Raw genomic sequence first — 20,328 nt, 5'->3', positions numbered from 1 at the left:
TGAAGGGTATCTTAGCAGAGATGAATTATCAGAAAAGTGGGATCTTAACTGTGTGACTGGTCTGTTATGAAAGCATAGTGAGCAGTTTACTTCCTTATAAGATCTGACTCCAAGGGAATAAGAAACATTAAACATTTATTTTTTGAAAATAACAATTCTTACAAATAGATCCTGAAAGGAATCATATAATCTTCTTGCTTTTTCCACTGACAAACCTGATACAACATAAAGAATTAACCCAAAACTTATCAATGTCTTTTCTTAGAAGCAGAGGTTAAAACTATAAGTCTTGTTTTCTAAACTCACCAGTCATCATTTTAACTTTCTTTTATTGGCCTATTGGCTTTCTAAGCTTCCAGAGATTTTTTTTTGAGATTAATTTTTAAGCATCTAATCCTTAAATATAATACATAATTTACTGTATAGTCATTGTTTCAAACATTTATAAGGGGCTGTTCACAATATGAAACCACATAAGAACATCACAATAACTCAAAGTAGCCTTTCAAAACACAGCTTTCTTTTATTTTCTTTTCTACTATGCTCTTTCCCTACCCCCGAAGACCATTTATGAAGTCACTTCTTATAAATATCTTTGGAATAAATTAGTGGAAACACTGGCTAGATCTTTCCCTCCTAAGCCTTTTTGACTATATAATCACCAAGAGAGCAAAAATTTTCACTGACTAGGAACAAGAGTCACAAACCACCCAAGCATAGCAAAAGACAGACTATAGGACAATAAAGTATGAGAAGAAAATTACATTTTAATATTCTTTTTATGTTAATAGTCTCTAAACTATTACTGACAATAGTTACAAGGAATTTAAAATGTATTACCTCTGCACATTTATGTTCCCAATGGTTTAGTATAATATGATCTTAATTTTACAGAATTTTTCCAATTCAGTCCTCCAAGATACCATTACTTTGCAGAACAACTAAGAAATAGGTAAGTGCTTACCCAACATACTCTAGATGTTCATCATTAAGCTCTGAAGATCTGCACCTGGAAAACTGAGCTCACTGTACTTAAAAATTAACTGGGTGAGAGGAAAAGTAAGTGTAAGTGCCTTAGAAACAGCTTAGGCGTTTTCTAGAAGAAAGGCCTTGAATTAGGTGTGGGTCAGGAAAAGTTAAGGAGGCAGGTTCAGGATATATGAAAAGGATGAAGAGGAAGCAGAAAGAACTAGTGTCCAATGTTGCATATCCCTGAGTTTGCTTATGCAATTTCATGTTTCTAAGTTTTAAATATCTGAAAAGCCCTGCCCTCTCTGTGGTCTTCCTCTCACAGGTGATTGATTCTCATTTTGCTATAGTATTACTGCATGTATTGAACACTGAAACTGCACCACTCATAGCTCCTTACCTAAGAAACACTCTCCACTCACTGCCATTGATGTCCCCTGGCTTATAGCTAATGAGACCAGGAGAAGAAGAGGGATCTAAAAGATTCCATCCACAGCCCAGCCAAACTCTCTGATGTCTAGTGAAAGTATAGGCCAGGGATTTGGGGTAGAAATCTAGTTCTGGGAGAGAGAGAGCAAAGATGGAAAATAATAAAACTCAAAGGTTGAGTCTAGATCAAGAAAAGACTTGAATACTTATTAATTTTATACAAGGTAAAGGGAGGGGTATCAGAGCAGAAAATGGGCAATCAGAAAAACCATCTAAAATATAGAAACAGGCAAAGAGATTACTGGACATTCCTTCAGGGTGCCACTGCTATGGCTTTTTATTGACTAGGGTATTTTACTACTCAGTGGGAATAGAAGTTAGCTTGTAGCTTTTTGTATGGTATAGAGGCAAATAATTTCCACCAGGGGAACAGATACAGCAAAGTTTACAATCTGTTACCCTGGAAGACATTAACCACTCTTGTATCTAAGCCAGCTATCTTACTCTAGAAATTTTGATTCAATTCCCCATATACATATTGCTCTTCAAATGTTCCTTGGGCCAGTTTTAATATCTTTAATATCCTTCTCATTAATTAACGCATTAAACAACAAAACTTAATATGCTTTTGCTTTGTATTTGTATGAAATCGTGATTTTTTTATCTTTCGAGAATTAGACTTTAACAATTTTGGAGTTCAACCACCAAGGTGTCCAATAAAACTTGCCTGGCAAAAACAGGTGAATTGTGTTGATAGAGGTGTACCCTTTATGGGCTACTAAGCCCACACATATCTCTTCTCGGCTCCCAGAGTGAATTCCCAGTGACTTTGCTGACTCTGTTACCTGTGATGACTCTGTCTTTTTTTCCTATCTAGTTTTGTCCCTTTAATATCCTCCCCTCACAGCTCCACTTGGAGATGATACAGGTCTTTTCTCCACTACCTGAAAGATAACAGAATCCACTTTGTCATTTATGTCTATTAGTGATCTCAAATTAATTAAAAATTTCATGCTAACCAGAAAGAAAAACAGTTGCTTGAAACATAAACCAGAGAGGTTTTGTATTTTTATGTTGACATTTGAGGTGTGACTGACTTGTTAAACAAGCTTAAAATTCTGTTTCTGTGCGCCTGTGATCAGAAAAGTAACTTTCTTGACTGTAGAATATGTTAATAAACTAGATGATTGTCTCTCAAAATACAGGAGCTTTGTTTGGATTCATTTGCTGAGATAAATAAGTGCTTTATGAACTAAAATATTTATCAGATTCACAAATGAGAAACTGAATTTCTAATGAGTGTAAGTGTGTTAGAAAGTGAAGAAGAACTAAAGAGCCTCTTGATGAAAGTGAAAGAGGAGAGTGAAAAAGTTGGCTTAAAGCTCAGCATTCAGAAAACTAAGATCATGGCATCTGGTCCCATCACTCCATGGCAAATAGATGGGGAAACAATGGAAACAGTGGCTGACTTTATTTTGGGGGGCTCTAAAATCACTGCAGATGGTGACTGCAGCCATGAAATTAAAAGATGCTTACTCCTTGGCAGGAAAGTTATGACCAACCTAGACAGCATATTAAAAAGCAGAGACATTATTTTGCCAACAAAGGTCCATCTAGTCAAGGCTATGGTTTTTCCAGTAGTCATGTATGGATGTGAGTGTTGGACTCTAAAGAAAGCTGAGTGCAGAAGAATTGATGCTTTTGAACTGTGGTGTTGGGGAAGACTCTTGAGAGTCCCTTGGACTGCAAGGAGATCCAACCAGTGCATCCTAAAGGAGATCAGTCCTGGGTGTTCATTGGAAGGACTGATGTTGAAGCTGAAACTCCAATACTTTGGCCACCTGATGCGAAGAGCTGACACATTTGAAAAGACCCTGATGCTGGGAAAGATTGAGGGCAGGAGGAGAAGGGGATGACAGAGGATGAGATGGTTGGATGACATCACCAACTCAATGGACATGAGTTTGGGTGAACTCTGGGAGTTGGTGATGGACAGGGAGGCCTGGCGTGCTGCGGTCCATGGGGTCATGAAGAGTCGGACACAACTGAGAGACTGAACTGAACTGTACTGAACTTCCTAAATGTTATTACTTGTAAATAAAGTCTATTTTCCTCCTTTGGGAGGAAATACTACTAAACACAAAACTAGAATTTGACTATCTCTCTAATATAATATTTGGTGTTAGAGCTTTACTATTCAGATAGTCTCCCTAAATAGCAGAAACTTCATATCTCAACAGAATAAACTCTGCCTTTAACTCATCCTTATTCAGCTGTATCATATCCTTGTTTTGTTGTTTTTTTTCTCTTTTTTAAAAAGCCTTATTTATTTTATTTTATTCATCATGTTTTGGCAGTGCTGTGTGCAGGCTTTCTCTAGTGGCAGCGAGTGGGGACTACTCTTCAGTTGTGGTGAATGGGCTTAGTACAGACTCTAGGGCACGGGGGCTTCAACAGTTGTGGTGTATGGGCTTAGTTGCCTCATGGTTTGTGAGATCTTAGCTCCTGGACCAGGGATCAAACCCATGTCCTGAATTGGCAGACAGATCCTTAACCATTGGATCACCAGGGGAATCCCTATTGGTGTTGTTTGTAAAGAACAAAATTTCCTCACTTGTAAAAGAGCTAAGTTTTCATAATGTGCTGATTTGACTACATATATAACCAAGTGTTATTTCTCAGGGATCCAAGATTTAAATTTTATAATTGATGCAAAATCTTATATCTGTTTCAGGAGCACAATATAATGACTTACTGTTTATATGGTCAGTAAAGTGTTAGCCACTCAGTAGTGTCCAACTCTTTATGACCCCATGGACTGTAGCCCATGGGGTTACAGTCTCCTCTGTCCATGGAATTCTCCAGACAAGAACATTTCCTTCTCCAGGGGATCTTCCCAACTCAGGGACTGAACCTGGGTCTCCTGTATATATTGTGAATACTCACCATAATAAATTTAATTAACATCTGTCACTGAACATAGTGACAAATGCTTTTCCTTGTGATGAGAATTTTTAAGATTTACTCTTAGCAGCTTTGAAATGTGATGAGAACTTTTAAGATTTACTCTTAGCAGCTTTCAAATGTGATATAGTCACTGTGCAGTCCATGGGATCCCCTTGACTTATTTATTTTTAACTAAGAATTGGTACTTTTGGACCACTTTCACCCATTTTAACCACCTCTAATTTGTCTTAATCAAACAATCACATCTCTATAGATTTTTTCCTTCTCAAAACTAGATTCTTATTGGAAAAAAAAAAAACAGAAAAGAATCTTAGGATATTTTTCACACCTGAAATTATGTTTGCATTTTCTCAAAAGCCCCTGGAAATTTGCAGAGTTTGTTACTTGCCTCATAAAAATAGGAAAGCTAAAAACAGGTTTGTTTGATTTGTCCCATATTTCTTGTTTAGATTAATACTAGTGTAATTGTTGACTGGGAAGAATTAGAAAAGATGACTAATCTTTCTCAGGTTAAGTGTATACAGAAAGCATGCTATTAATAGGGATATTTCACCAAATTTACAGTTTGTGGGAAGGCTCTGGAGATTTTTCTATGGTTTCATAATGTATAACATGCTCTTATCCTAAAGGAAATTGTCAAATAACTTCCTGAGAAATAGTATTGTACTATCAATAGAAAATTGTACTTTCCTCCATTCTGATATTATTGGCCTTGGGATTAAAATAATCATAACCACTCAGTCTCATTCTCAAACAGGTTTTTGCATCCCTCTGATACTGGCTTAAAGATCCCGCTGTACAAGCGTCAGTATACAATTTATATCTTCAACATATATAGACAGTCTCAGAGTCTTGCAGAAAGGACTGTTCCAGGTACACGGAACAACTGATGCTCTGAAAAATAAAATGTGGGGTAAAGGCCCCCTAGTCGACTTCAGTTAGACAGTTTTCAGACTGCACCAGTGTACTAAGTCAGCATCTTCAGGACTTTTTTCCAGTTCCAAAAGCTGACTACTGACACAAGATCTAGATCCGTAACAGGACTGAAGAGGGAAATTTAATTGTAGTCTGTTTGGATTATTGTTGACATTACTTTTAATATACCATTTTTAAATGACTATATGAGGAAGTTCTATTTCTTTCAATTTAAGCAATTGCTAACCCATTTACTGGGCTTACCTGGTGGCTCAGTGGTAAAGAATCTGCCTGCAGATGCAGGAGACACAGGAGATGAGGGTTCGATCCCTGGGTTGGGAAGATCCCCTGGAGGAGGGCATGGCAACCCACTCCAGTACTCTTGCCTGAGAAAATCTGGGGGACAGAGGAACCAGGTGGGCTATGGTCCATGGGGTCACAGAGTCAGACATAACTGAAGCGACTGAGCATACACAACCCATTTAGTAGACTACAATTTTACAGACTGAAATGAAACATTTAAAAATAGTATTTAATTCTCACTAATCCCTCATACTTTAGCAATAAATATTTTTTGAGTCTTATTTTTCATAGCAATAAAGTTTATATAATCAATAAGAACTTATCCTTTTTTCTATCAGTATATGCTTGACTAATCAATTATGCAACCAAGACTGCACCTGGAGAGCCACATTTGACAGTTCAGTTCAGTTGAATCAGTTCAGTCGCTCAGTCGTGTCCGACTCTTTGTGACCCCATGGACTGCAGCACGCCAGGCCTTCCTGTCCATCACCAACTCCCGGAGTTTACCCAAACTCATGTCCATTGAGTCGGTGATGCCATCCAACCATCTCATCCTCTGTCATCCCCTTCTTCTCCTGCCCTCAATCTTTCCCAGCATCAGGGTCTTTTCAAATGAGTCAGCTCTTCGCATCAGGTGGCCAAGGTATTGGAGTTTCAGCTTCATCATCAGTCCTTCCAATAACACCCGGGACTGATCTCCTTTAGGATGGATTGGTTGGATCTCCTTGCAGTCCAAGGGACTCTCAAGAGTCTTCTCCAGCACCACAGTTCAAAAGCATCAATTCTGTGCTCAGTTTTCTTTAGAGTCCAACACTCACATCCATACATGACTACTGGAAAAACCACAGCCTTGACTGGATGGACTTTGTTGGCAAAGTAATATCTCTGCTTTTGAAAATGCTGTCTAGGTTGGTCATAACTTTCCTTCCAAGGAGTAAGCATATTTTAATTTCATGGCTGCAGTCACCATCTGCAGTGATTTTAGAGCCCCCCAAAATAAAGTCAGCCACTGTTTCCATTATTTCCCCATCTATTTGCTATGAAGTGATGGGACCGGATGCCATGATCTTAGTTTTCTGAATGTTGAGCTTTAAGCCAACTTTTTCACTCTCCTCTTTCACTTTCATCAAGAGGCTCTTTATTTCTTCTTCACTTTCTGCCATAAGGGTGGTGTAAATCTCATTTAGTCAAGTATGACAGGCTGGATGATAAAGAACAAGGGTCAATCTTATATGAGAGGCAATGTGTATACACAGCCCTAAGAAAACTGGTTTGGTACATGGATTAGAGAATTGAGTGACAAAAGGACACTTCTTGGCAGACCACTCTTTAGCAAATTTTGAGGGCCTCAAAAAGAGATGCCACCGAAATTTATAGGCACTGTAGATAAAATCTGGTGAATAGAGTATCCTGGTATTTTTTTTAAGTCTCAGGATAAAGGGCAAATAATAGAGACTTCTAAAAATTCAATACAAGATGCCTTATGAAAATCCCCAGACAGAAGTCAATGATTTTGCATTGGCAGCTATTCAGTTCTGTGCAGCTCTAGATTGGCAGAATAAACTCATGGAGGTCAAATGGTTATTAACATTTTTGTTGGATCTATGTAAATAATCAGACTGAATTTTATGAAACTATCTACTTTGTGATCATGAATGTTATTTTGAGATTATTTATAATCCTCAAGGGAAGACGGTCAAAAAAATCATCTAAAATTTGGAAATAATGATTATTCTGTGTATCAAAATAATCAGTGTGGCGCTGGGTTTGACCATATCTTGACCAAGCTGTCTTATAGTTTGGGAGGAACAGAGATTAATTTATAGACTTTTTTCCCCGTATACCTTTACTAACTGAATTAAATAATATATTTGACACACACATATTTTATATTTGTATGAGAATACAAATTTTTCTAACCTCTTGAAAACTATAGTTTAACACTGATAGTGATAATAAAAGTTCTAGAACAGATCTTTGGTATTGCAATATATTATATTGCTAAATGGAATGAGACTTAACTATGGTCTTAAGAGGCACTTGGCTAACTGTTTAAGGATACAACTTATCAAGAATATCAATAATAGTAAGAATTTTCTTTAAAGAGTACTGTGGGATAGTTAATAGTCTTTGCATATATTACCTATTATTCTCACCACAGCCTACATAGAAAGTATATTCCCACATTCACTGACCAAAAAAAAAAAAAAAAAATTTGAGCATGTGGGTTCGTATTTTTTCAGCATCATAGGTCTAACCTTCTGGCTGTGAAAGCTACCTTACTGCTTCTTGTTCTAGGTCACCGCTGTAGACTGAATTTTGTCCTCCCAAATTCATATGTTGAATCTGTAACCCCAAAGATGATGGCATTTGAGGTGGACCTTTGGGAGAACTTAGGTTTAGATGAAGTCATGAGAATGAGGACTGCATTATGTGACTAGAGATCTTACAGGAGGAGACATCAGAGAGCTTGCTCGTTTCTCTCTCACTCTCCCTCCATTTCCTTCACACATGGTGGAAAAGTCATGTGAGGACATTTGTTTCAGTAAGGAGAGTTCTCACCAGACACCAGCACCACTGCAACGTGATCTCAAACTTCCAGTCTCCAGAACTATGAGGAATAAACATTTAAGTCACTCAGTCCATGGTATTTTGTTGACACCCCAAGCTGACAGTCATCATATAGATACAGAAAACTAGCGCCCAATGACCAGAAATCTGGGTTAGCTTTTGCCATGTCTTAATTCACAGTTGAACTTGGACCTTAACTATAAGCTGCTACACAGACAAATTATAGCTATGCTTCCTCTAGAAGAGTTAGCAGAAGCCAGATGCTTGGCCCAAAGTCCCTCGGCAGATTCTATTTTGGATTAGGCAGAAGCCAAGTGTGACACATGATGGTCACTGGCAGTCTCGGTGCTCATCGTGTTCAACACTGTATTCTACTTACTCTGCATTGTTCACGGCACATGGGAGCATTCAATATGTGTTATTTGTTTGATGAATGTTGACTGAATGAACACAGAGCAAAGTCTCCTTTTCTAATATTAGCCATTAAATAGGCTGATAATATATATTTTCTTTTTTTATTTTTTGAAGGTTTACTTTTCAGTGCTACCATTAGAAATGAGGATGTTTTCTGCCCTTTCCTGCCTACATAGTTAATATGATGATATGTAATTGAGCTCTCTGGGGCTAAATATGCTACATTCAAATTGATTTTTTCATACTACTGCTTCTCATTTGTAGGATTAATAGTGCTTTTGTCCAGACTAAAAATAACTATCCAAAATCATTTGGCAAACATGTATTACTATAAATTCTCATGAAAACGCAAAGAATATGCAAGTTTTCATAAATGTCAGATCATTAGTTAATAAATCCTGTTCAGAATTCTCCATATTCTTAAATAATGACTTATTGCTATGTAGAAAATGGGAGGATTGGGTTCATTTAATTATGGCTAAGTAAATTGATTCTGTTCACTAGTCTGGAAATAAGTGAACGACTCAATTCATGCCAGATGCTTTTCAAGTTTTTTCTCACTTAATTTTCCAATAGTCCTCTGGAGTGTGTATTATTATCATACATATTACAAATGATCACATACTATAGATATCCAAACTCTCTACAAAATCCTGGCAAATTCTACTACCAGAAGACTACTGTAAATCTCCATATAGAGAAGACTGACAACTTTAATGACATTGCTATTGTTCTGGTTCTTCTTGGAGATGAAATGAGTGCACTTACAAATATCAAGTATCATAATCTAATTAGTGCCTTAGAAACCAGGAGGAACTGAAGTATATGTATGAGATAGGTAGTAGAAGGAAACTTGAAGATTGAATTGCCTTGAAGCATGTTTTCACTGTAAAATAGGTCATTGTCTGTTTATACTCGCTTTCCCAAAGAATGGGTTGCAGAGGTGAAAACAGAGCAAGTCTGCAGTTTTCCAGAACACAATATGTTTGATTCTGTTCTTCCAATACTCACAATGACTTTAAGTTTTTGCTGTGTGATTCTCTATGAGATAAGCTGGAGATTCTCCTATGGTTGACCTGATCCGAGGACGATTCTTATTTTCTGCTTAAGAGCCAAGGTTTGAGAACCGCAGACTTGAATTTGTACATTCTTCAAGTTCATTAAGTAGCTAGGTTCACACCTTCTTGCTTTTGAAGTTCATGCTTCAGGCAATTTTGACCTGTAAGTCTAATATAAAAGAACTTTTAAACAGGACATGAGTAAATATATCATTTCTTTAGACATTGTCATCCCTTTTGATACTTGAATATATGATTAATTAATAACAAAGGAAGATTACGCACCTGAAATAACTATGTGAATCATGCCTGCTAACATGATTATACCCTGCATGTGGAAATTAGCTTGACCTATTCATAGAAAGAAAGTACTTGTGGTACTATTATTTTTCTGTGGCACATCACATTTTTTCCCAAATTTAAAGAGAAGATGGCAGATAAACATAATTCACATTGTATCTAATGATTTTAAAATTTATTTTACTTAATACAGACAAAAATTATCATGGTTTTCAAATCAAACAGTACTAAAAATTCACTGAAAAGCTTGTTATCATCTCCCAGAGTTAACTACCTCAGCTTGTTGAATATCCTTTCAGAGATTTTTAAAATGCATATTCAATTCAGACAAATATATATTCTCAATTTAGCCCTTTGTTATCTAAAGGTAACCTAGTGCTTTTTTAACTTAATGATGTACCTTGGAAAAATTTCCATTTCATTACACTTCCTCTTAGGCTTTATATCTGCATAGTAACATACCATTGTATGACTGTGTCTCTGTTTAAAATAAATAAGAAAACCAAACAACAACAACAACAAAAACCCCACATTTGAGTTGTTTCCAGTGTGTTATTTCAAATAATGTAACCACAGATAAATTTCCATATATACTATTTTATGAGTCAGTTTTAATAACTGTCAGTGTATTCATACATATGTTCAGTTTACTTAGTAACTGACATATATTAAAAAATGAGATTTGTGAGTCAGATTGTACATGCATTTTTGATGTTAATTTCTGTGGCTAAATAATTGCCTGCCAGAGTTTAATCTATTTATACTCCCACCACTAATGATTGAGAGTCTACCAAATTCAAATAGTTTATACTAGTTTGTCCTTTACCTTTACTGATAGTGTTTGTTTAATGTTACTTTTCCCTTTTCTTTTTCTTTTTGCCATACAAAACTTTTCTTTTTCTGGGTCAAACTTCAATATACTTGGAATGACTTTGGAATTCGAGTTTTGCCCAAATTTTCCTCTAAATCTTTTCTTCTTAGTTTATTCCACAAAAAATTTAGAATCTGTTTTCTGGTTAAAAAAAAAAAAAGAAAAAAACCAACTTGAGCGAAATTACTTTAAATTTATAAGTTAATTAATGATTTATTTAATTATTATTATAATTAAGGATGTTGAATCTACCTATTTAAAACCATGAAATGTTTTTCCACATGTTCATACTTTCTTCTGTGCCCTTCAGCAGTCTACCAAAGTTTTCTGTCTATAGATCTTATATATTTCCTGCCTAATATTTTTCAATTTTTCAGCATTTTTGTTGCTAATATAAATGAGATATTTTATTCACTATTTTATCTCAGTTCAGTTCAGTTGCTCAGTCATGTCCGACTCTTCACAACCCCATGGACCGCAGCACGCCAGGCCTCCTGGTCATCACGAACTCCAGGAGTCTGCACAAATTCATCTCCATTGAGTCAGTGATGCCATCCGACCATCTCATCCTCTGTCATCCCCTTCTCCTTCACCTTCAATCTTTCCCAGCATCAGGGTCTTTTCCAATGAGTCAGCTCTCCGCATCAGGTGGCCAGAGTATTAGAGTTTCAGCTTCAACATCAGTCCTTCCAGTGAACACTCAGGACTGATCTCCTTTAGGATGGTCTGGTTGGATCTCCTTGCAGTCCAAGGGACTCTCAAGAGTCTTCTCCAACACCACAGTTCAAAAGCATCAATTCTTTGGTGCTCAGCTTTCTTTATAGTCCGACTCTCACATCCATGCATGACTACTGGAAAAACCATAGTCTTGACTAGACGAACCTTTGTTGGCAAAGTAATGTCTCTGCTTTTTAATATGCTGTCTAGGTTGGTCATAGCTTTTCTTCCAAGGAGTAAGCGTCTTTTAATTTCATGGCTGAAATCACCATCTGCAGTGATTTTGGAGCCCCCCCAAATAAACTTAGCCACTGTTTCCACTGTTTCCCAATCTATTTGCCATGAAGTGATGGGACCAGATGCCATGATCTTAGTTTTCTGAATGTTGAGCTTTAAGCCAACTTTTTCACTCTCCTCTTTCACTTTCATCAAGAGGCTCTTTAGTTCTTCTTCACTTTCTTCCATAAGGGTGGTGTCATCTGCATATCTGAGGTTATTGATATTTCTCCCGGCAATCTTGATTCCAGCTTGTGCTTCCTCCAACCCAATGTTTCTCATGATGTACTCTGCATGTAAGTTAAATAAGCAGGGTGACAATATACAGCCTTGACGTACTCCTTTTCCTATTTGGAACCAGTCTGTTCCATGTCAGCTTCTAACTGTTGCTTCTTGACCTGCATACAGATTTCTCAAGAGGCAGGTCAGGTGGTCTGGTATTCCCATCTCTTTCAGAATTTTCCACAGTTTGTGGTGATCCACATAGTCGATGGCTTTGGCGTAGTCAATAAAGCAGAAGTAGATGCTTTTCTGAAACTCTCTTCCTCTTTTGATGATCCAGTGTATGTTGGCAATTTTATCTCTGGTTCCTCTGCCTTTTCTAAAACCATCTTGAACACTGGTTGTGATTTGTATATGTAAAGACTACTTTGATTTATATTGATATACTGTGTATTATTTGAAATAGTTTTCAACTCATTTGATTGGGTTTTCCAGATACTCTTATATTTCCTACATTGTGATGGTTTTATAGCCTTAATTTATGAAAAATGGCCATGGATGAAGCCACAAAAAAAGTTTCAATAAAATCTGAAAATAAAGAATTATGGACACCATTCTATGATCACAATACAATGAAACTAGAAATCAATAGAAAAATCAGAAAAAAGCCTCTCCAACTGGAAATTATAAGCAAAAAATTCTCTTAATACTTCTGAACAAAAATTGAAGGATTTTTATGAAATAATGCTAAAACACTACTTCTCAGAATTCTGTGACACAGCATTAACTTAATTAACTAAGTAAGCACCAACTCAAAAATATAAAAAGAATACTATTAAATAAAAGGAAGCAAAACAGAAGAAAAGAACTAAGTTCTTTAGAAAAAGAAATAAAGGACTTAGGAACAGGAAATGATCTGAATTAATACATAATTCCAGAAGTTGGGTTTTTTATTGTAAAAATAAGATATCTAAAAATATTGTTAATCAAGAAAAAAGATGTAAGCTACTATGTATAAAATAGATAAGCAACAAGGCTACATTGTACAGTACAGGAATATGCAGCCATTATTTTACAATAATTTTAGAGCATAATCTGTAAGTGTACTGAATCACTGTGTTGTAAACCTGAAATTAATATAATGTTGATAATCAATTACACTTCCATTTAAAAAGTAAGAAAAAAGATACAAATATAAAAATTAGAAATAATAAAGGGGTAAGACATAGAAAAAAAGAACGCTAATATAATCCTAATGATTATTCTAATCTACTATAATGGGGCCCCATAATTTTTTTCATTTTTGCACCCTCTAAGAGAAAATTTTATTTTAAGTTCTTCCCAGGGAGAGAAATTAAATTCTAAGGAATAATCTGTCTTGCCTTCACTATCATAAACCAAATTTCTTTATTGCATGTTGTGTACTTTCAACATGTAGATTCAAGTCTTTTTTTAAAATTTCATGAAAATTGTTTCCTAATTTTGCTTGAAAATGTTTTCTCTGTGCCATTGCTAAGGTTTTCTTCTTTAGAGACACTTTATAGGTATGTTGGCTCTGCATTATATTTCTTCAATCACTGTCATTTTTATGAAATACTTTAGAAATATATATCTCATTATTTTCATTTAATTTTGGCCATTCTCTCATATCTGTCTTCCCTGTTTCTTAATTATCCACAGTGCTAATTTCTTTCTGTGTTTCTTCCAATTTGTGCTGTATTCATTTTTATGACAGTTTGTTTTTCTTTTCTTCTTCATACCTAATTTATATCAACTCATTTCAAGTCTCATCTCTCTTCCGTGTTTCTTCATTTATGTTTTGTTATCATCCACAATAGATCATGTTGCTTTTTTTAACATAATAGTAAATATATTTCATTAAGGGAGGCAATATAACTTAAGAGTTACAAGCTATAACTTAAATAAGAGTACAGATAGTGGAGAAAGAATGAGCGAATTTCAATACTGGCTTCTACTCTGTGATTAAGCAAATTATTTAATTTTGTGTACTTTAGTTCCTTTCATATATATATTAATAATAGGAATAACAATGATGTCTAATTCATAGGGTTTGGTTTTTGAGATTCTGTTGAGTTCATATCTATAAAGTGGTTAGAATATTGCCTGGCAATAGTAAACACTATTTAAATTATGATCTATTGTGGTTTTTTTTTTTTTTTTTTCAATTTTCATTGGCTTTTTGGCAACTTTTTCCCTCACCTCTTGGTAAGTTTTGATGCTTCTTTTTAAATTATTATCTTTGTATCCTTTTTGTGTCAATTTCTTCTTTATCATTTCTCACTACTGAATGAATCATATTTTTCTGGTCAGTCCTTGTAGAAAGTTTCTGACATGGAGAATTCAAGGTAGCTTTCCTATTCTCTCAATCAAAAAGTTCTTGCTTTCTGTGGTAGATTGTTATATTAAAGACTTCCAACAATAACACCATTCCATATCCATGCGCTCCCATGTTGACTCTAGTCTTAGCTATATAACTTGCTTTAGCCAATGAGACATTAGCAAACATGACGTGCAGAATTCTGAAAGGGTGTGAACACTGGGGCCTGCCTTATCTCTTGCTGCTGGGAACTCTTCCACCTCCACGTGGAAAAGCCTGAGCTAGCTTTCTGGAAAGAGGCTCCAGGTGTCCAAGCCTTTCTTGTGTGTGTGTGTGTGTGTGTGTGTGTCTGATGGATCATTACTCAGCCGTAAAAAGGAACACATTTGAGTCAGTGCTAATCAGGTGAATGAACCAAGAGCCTATTATACAGAGTGAAGTAAGTCAGAAAAAGAACAAATATTGTATATTAATGCATATATATGGAATCTAGAAAGATGGTACTGATGAACCTATTTACAGGGCAACAGTGGAGATGGGACATGCAGACATAGAGAATAGACTTATGGACACAGAGGGGGTGAGGGGTGAGGAAAGAGAGGGTGGGACAAAGGCAGAAAGTAACATGGAAGCATATACACTACCACGTGTAAAACAGATAACCAATGGGAACTTGGTGTATAACTCAGGGACCTCAAACCCAGGCTCCGTAACAACCTAGAGGAGTGGGAAGGGGTGGGCGGTGGGAGGAAGGTTAAAGGGGCGGGGGGACACATGTATACCTATGACTAGCTCATGTTGAAGGATGGCAGAGGCCAACACAATATTGTGAAGCAATTTTCCTTCAATTAAAAATAAGTAAGTTTGAAAAAAAAAAAACCCAACAGACAGCTTCCAGTAATTATAGGTCTTCTGTAAGCATACTGTCTTTGACTATCTGAAGTAAGTTTGGCTTAGGAGACCTTTTGCTAACAGTTCTGTGCTCCCCAGTTTTTGCAAACAAAGGAACAAGGCTTCTACATCTCACAGTAATTACCTTATCTTTAAGGATTATAGTTTTGCTGACCCTGAGACCTGCTACAGGGTTCCCTGGAAATCCTCTATGCCTTTTATCCCCTCCATGTATGCCTTTTCTGCCTTACATAGTAAGGTTTTGCTCTGGTTCTTGAGTGACAACTGCTTTTGTATTTTATGCTAACTAACCTCCCCCTAACGCCCCACCCAAACTCCCAGGAAATACACCTTTTCTGATGTTTTCTGATATTCCTACTACTGGTTTCCTCTGACTCTCCTTGGGCCTTTTCCATGTGACTTCTGCTCAAACTCAGCTGGCTTTTAGCAATCTTTACAAGTACTTTGGAGTTTGTGAGTAAAATCTATATGTTTGCTGAAAATGGCATTTAACATTTTTTCCCATTCTTGTTGTTAGTTTATATAATTTCTAAGGAGAAGTGGGAAAGACGTTTAAATAGATGACATCATCTTCATACTAGAGTCCATTTAGTTCTTTTTTTTGCAACAATAACCCTTTGGACATATGTTTCTGAAGGTGATATAATAACCTTGTGTGCTTTAGTAATTGTTAATATTTTTCAAGGTTCTAACATTCAGAGAGGGGGAACCTGTCACTCAAACTGGTTCTTTTCTTCCTAGATTGAATCACAATTTAGTTTCCCATCCCACACTATTCGGGCAACAGTCTCTTTATATTTAATAAGTCTGACTAATTAATTGTCACTGAGTTCAGGAAAAAGATTATACTGTCATCATTTTACAGAGACCGTGTCAGAACTAAGACAGCATTGCAGGATTTATTGGCTTCCCTCCAAATGCTCATTGCTTCCATCATATTAATTTTGGCTTTGGGCTCAATTTCAAGCTAGTAGATAGGTAGACGATATAGGATTAAAAGCAACAGGTCCAAGAAGACAGCATCTCAAGTGGGGACGACTGGGTGTTCTACACTGCAAGGGCTAGTGTTTGAAAATGTTTGCTCCAAAACTGTAAAGGGGAAACAGTATAGAGCAGGAATTCATTACGTATCTACATTGAAAAGTTTCTCAAGTACGACTTTGAATGAATGGGTATGTAAAGCTGGTTTGGGTTAATGGATGAATAATAAAAGGTTATATTGCTACTTCTTCGGGATGCCCCTATTTGCCCCTTAGTGCACAGTTCAAAAGGGATCTAATTCCCTAAACCCATTTCCCTTCCAACTAGAAAAAACTCTTTCCATTAATGTAATTTGTGTGTGCTTCTGTTGTGTAATACTGGTCCATTCTGGGCTTTCATATTTGCTTCTCCCACTAGGCTGTGGGCTCCTTCGGTGCAGGAACTCTATCCTAATAATCTCTGGACCCCAGCATCTGGTGCAGTATATTTTGCTTAGTGCAAAATGGGCGTACCCTAATGTTTATTGGAATAAACTGATAAATAGGCCAATTTTATCCATTAGTCTTTCTGGTCTCTAGCTAATTGTAGTGGTTCAACAGGCAAAGTTACTGCATCCTTAATCTTTCTTTTCCTTGCCAGCTTTCTTCTCCCTTCTGTGAATGCAAGGGTAGGACAACGGGAAAAAGAAGACTGTCCTCCCCCACCTCTCTCTCTCTTTCCCTCCTAAGACCCCCACAGCTGGCAGGCCTTCACCCAGCTACGTTCTTTTAAGGTGGGACAATCAGGCTCCCACCTTAAAGGTGCCTGTTGCTCAATCATAGAAAACCTCAAATTGCGCGACCCCCTCCCAGGGCATCTCGATGGGCCACCTCCGCGGTGGTGATCCGACCGGTTGCCTCAACGGCACTGCGCGGATCCACTCCTAGAGCTCCTTTGTGCAGCAGCCGGGCAGTGGGCTCTCACGGTCACACGGGCTCAGTCCACGCAATTGCCCCACTCACTTCCTCGCCTCCCGCTACCCCAAGCTCTGAGGGCTCTCCCTCCGCATCCCCCTTTGTGTAACCTTAGGCTGTGGAGCTTCTAGTACTGTATTCGTGGCAGATGTAGAGCGGGCGACTGACACGTTCCAGGGACGGCGAATCGCAGCGAGCGCGGGCGGTTGGGGGAGGGCGCGTAGTGGCAGACGGCCGCTGGGATTATGAATGGGGGCGGGGGGGGGGGGGCGGCGAGTGTGGGGTTCAAACCAGGATTTTCGGCATCCGGCTTTGGCTAGGCACGCAGGGACTGTTCGTGATCCTTCAGCCCGGCTGGGAAGGGAGATGCCGTGAGCTCCTGGCTAAGAGTGAGGGTTATTTTGCAAAACTCCCTTGGTCTCGTGCCGGCGGAGTACTGCGGGCGGTCGGCGAGGTAGGTGGAGAAGGAAAACAAGCGGGGTGGGGAATCCGGGAGAGGCCAGCCCGCTGGGGACCGTGTGACAGGTGGTGGCCTCAGCAGTTAGAAGCTACCACACTAGAACACAGTCCGTGCAATACGATCCAATTGTTATTCCCCGCGCCGGGCTGAAGAGCGCAGCGCGGCAGACCCAAGTGCCGCCGGCGGCTGTCTCTTCGGAGGAGGGGGCAGTGGGGGGTGGGGGGCAGAGGGGGGATTTAGGGGGCCAGAGGAGGAGAGAAGAGCTCCTGGGCGCATCGCGGCCGCCCGTGCCACCCCGGCGGGGTCCTCCACGCCAGCCGGTCCGCGCGCGCTCCGCAGCCGCCCCCGGCTCGTGCGCCCCTCTCCCCGGCCGCCAGCCCCGCTTCAGCGAATGCGGTCTCCCAGTGGCCGGCCGGGCGGCACGCGAGCGGCGAGCCAGCGTCTCCCCAGCGTCTCCTCGCCGCCTCTCGCGCCCCGTGCAGGGCAGCGCCGGAGGCACGCTTTGCCTCGCACGGAAGAGCTGCGCCCGGCGGAGCTGCGCGGCCGGAGCCCGGGAGTCCAGAGCGCGGCGGCTGCGGCGGTGCACCCGAGCGCCCCGGGCAGGACGAGGGCAGCTTCCGTCAGGGTAGCCTGAGGTAAGGGCTGCCGCGGAGGCTGCGGGTTTATTCCCCTCCTTCTCTTACTTCGTCACACAGGGAAGCTGAAATGGAGAGTGTGGGTACCGTGGGGTTGATAGGGAGCGCGGGGAAAACGGGGCGGCGCGAGGATGGTCTCCTTGACCGTTACGTTCCTACCGCTGGTAGGAAATCCGCCAACCGGCCCTTACTCTTCGCTCGCTCCTTCTCTGCCTCTGCCTCCGGCCCTAGACTGCTTGGCAAGTCCCCGGGAAGGAGAGAGCCAAGGGAGGATGGAGAGAGTCAGAAAGATTCGCTCAGAAGTGGGCGATGAATTGGCGCGCGGTGCCCCGTGATTGACAGCGGGCACGGGGGGAGCTTGAAGTACCCGAGAGTTTCCAGGGCTGCGGCCTCAGGATGGTCCTGCCTGCCTGGTGGTTGGGGCACCAAGTGGGTGCAGTCAGGCCACGGCTTCACGAAAGCTCCGCTCGGAACTTTTAGGAAGCTCCTGTTTGGGGTGGGGTGTTGGATTGTGCTTAGGGCCTGGCCGTTTCTATCCTGTGAGTGTGTGTGTGTTTATGTGCCTGTAGGGTTCCCCCCTCTTCCTTCCTGCCTTCCCTCCTTTACATCTTCCTGTTTTGCTTCCTTCTTTCTCTTTTTCACAGACCACCCCCGCCCCTTCCAAGTGCTGTCTTTCAAAATAATCTGAACCTGCTGTAGTCAATAGCTTTAAACCAAGTATAAAGAAGAGAGCATAGAGGAATAGCTCTTAAATAGTGTGGCGCGTTTTAAAGGCGAATATGTGTATATAAATAGCATATACTAAATTACATATAGTATAATATGTAATATACACACATGCCTGGGTTAGATGTAAAGAAATACTTTGGGACTCTTGCCTAAAGTTACATTACATTTACATTAAGTTTATATCACATGTATATCATGTTACTAAACAGAAATGATAAGTCTGTGCATTTTATGTCTTTAATCTGTTTGAGATACAACTGTTCTTTGAATCAAATTCATCTTTTTAAATTCAGGGGTTTCTGGTTACTTGAAAGCTCTGAGCTACAGTGTAAGAATAAAAGGCATATTGCATTATTTTTGAAGTACAGATGCTGTTTTTTTTAGTGGACCATCCACCCTCCCCATCTTCCTTTTACTAAAAGCTGATTGTTATGCAAATAATATTCATGAAAATAAAAACAATCTGAGGACTTCAAAATGTTTTTAGCTAGACCTGAGGTGTAGGGAGGGGTCTGGAAGTTATCTATGTATGAATTTGACATAAAGTTTGTAAGGTAAATGATTTCACTTTGGGTGAAAGGAAATTCAGCTGTACTTCCCTCTAAGGGTACATCATTTATCTTATGATCTCCCAAGAGAGGAATCCTCTTAATGTCAACATGTGTCTTTAGCATCACAATAGTGTATTCAGCTCTTCAAACCATTAGTTGGATTTGGCATATTTGGCTGTTTCTGTTATTTTTCAACAACAGAATCCCAGTTACACAAAATAAGTAAAGTTGTTAGACTGGCATTTTTGAGAAGGTATGATTGATGCATTGAGGCTATCTATCTGTATATCTATCATCTCTCTATATTTCTCATTACAATTGTGAGGTAATCAAGTTTGCAATATGTCTACTCATGTTTTTCTTCTTAGCCCATTTTCCTTTTATATTTCTGATGACATATTTTACAAAGATAAGTTATATTGAATTTCTCTAGAGGGTAGCCACGTGCATGCTTGTTTCTTATGACTAGACCTGGTTTTGATATGAGGTATAAGATATCAATCATATTTAGTTTTCTGACCTTGGAGTCTTTTGCCTGTACAGAGACAGATATTTGGTAATAGTAGTATAATAATATTAGTACTAATATTATAGTGCTAATAATATAGTACTGCTACTAATAATACTATAACCCAAGTAAGGGTTTGTGTTTGATCAAAATATTAGACACAGAAATGATATTTTCATTTTGGGTTACAAACTGAAGCTTTAACATTGTGAAGGAATAAAGAGTCCCAGGTTGCTCTTGATATCTTAT

General features: G+C 38.9%; 1 protein-coding gene across 2 annotated transcripts in view; it reads left to right on the top strand.

Annotated features, from left to right (window-relative positions):
* Window positions 1-17,488: 17,488 nt before the first annotated feature.
* Window positions 17,489-20,328, top strand: part of PDE4B (phosphodiesterase 4B) — a 636,924-nt gene continuing 634,084 nt past the window's right edge. The window contains exon 1 of one of the 2 annotated variants that reach the window (XM_020877728.2): window positions 17,489-17,650. The gene's annotated coding sequence lies outside the window, so the exon portion shown is untranslated. Of the gene's footprint in view, window positions 17,651-18,204; window positions 18,292-20,328 lie in introns of those variants that run through there. The other variant, XM_020877731.2, reaches the window with a different exon arrangement.

The sequence above is a fragment of the Odocoileus virginianus genome, chromosome 5 (assembly GCF_023699985.2).
Source record: "Odocoileus virginianus isolate 20LAN1187 ecotype Illinois chromosome 5, Ovbor_1.2, whole genome shotgun sequence".
NCBI classification, from domain to species: Eukaryota; Metazoa; Chordata; class Mammalia; order Artiodactyla; family Cervidae; genus Odocoileus; species Odocoileus virginianus.
Note: the sequence above shows the minus strand (reverse complement) of the source record. Positions and strands in the feature narration are given on the sequence as shown.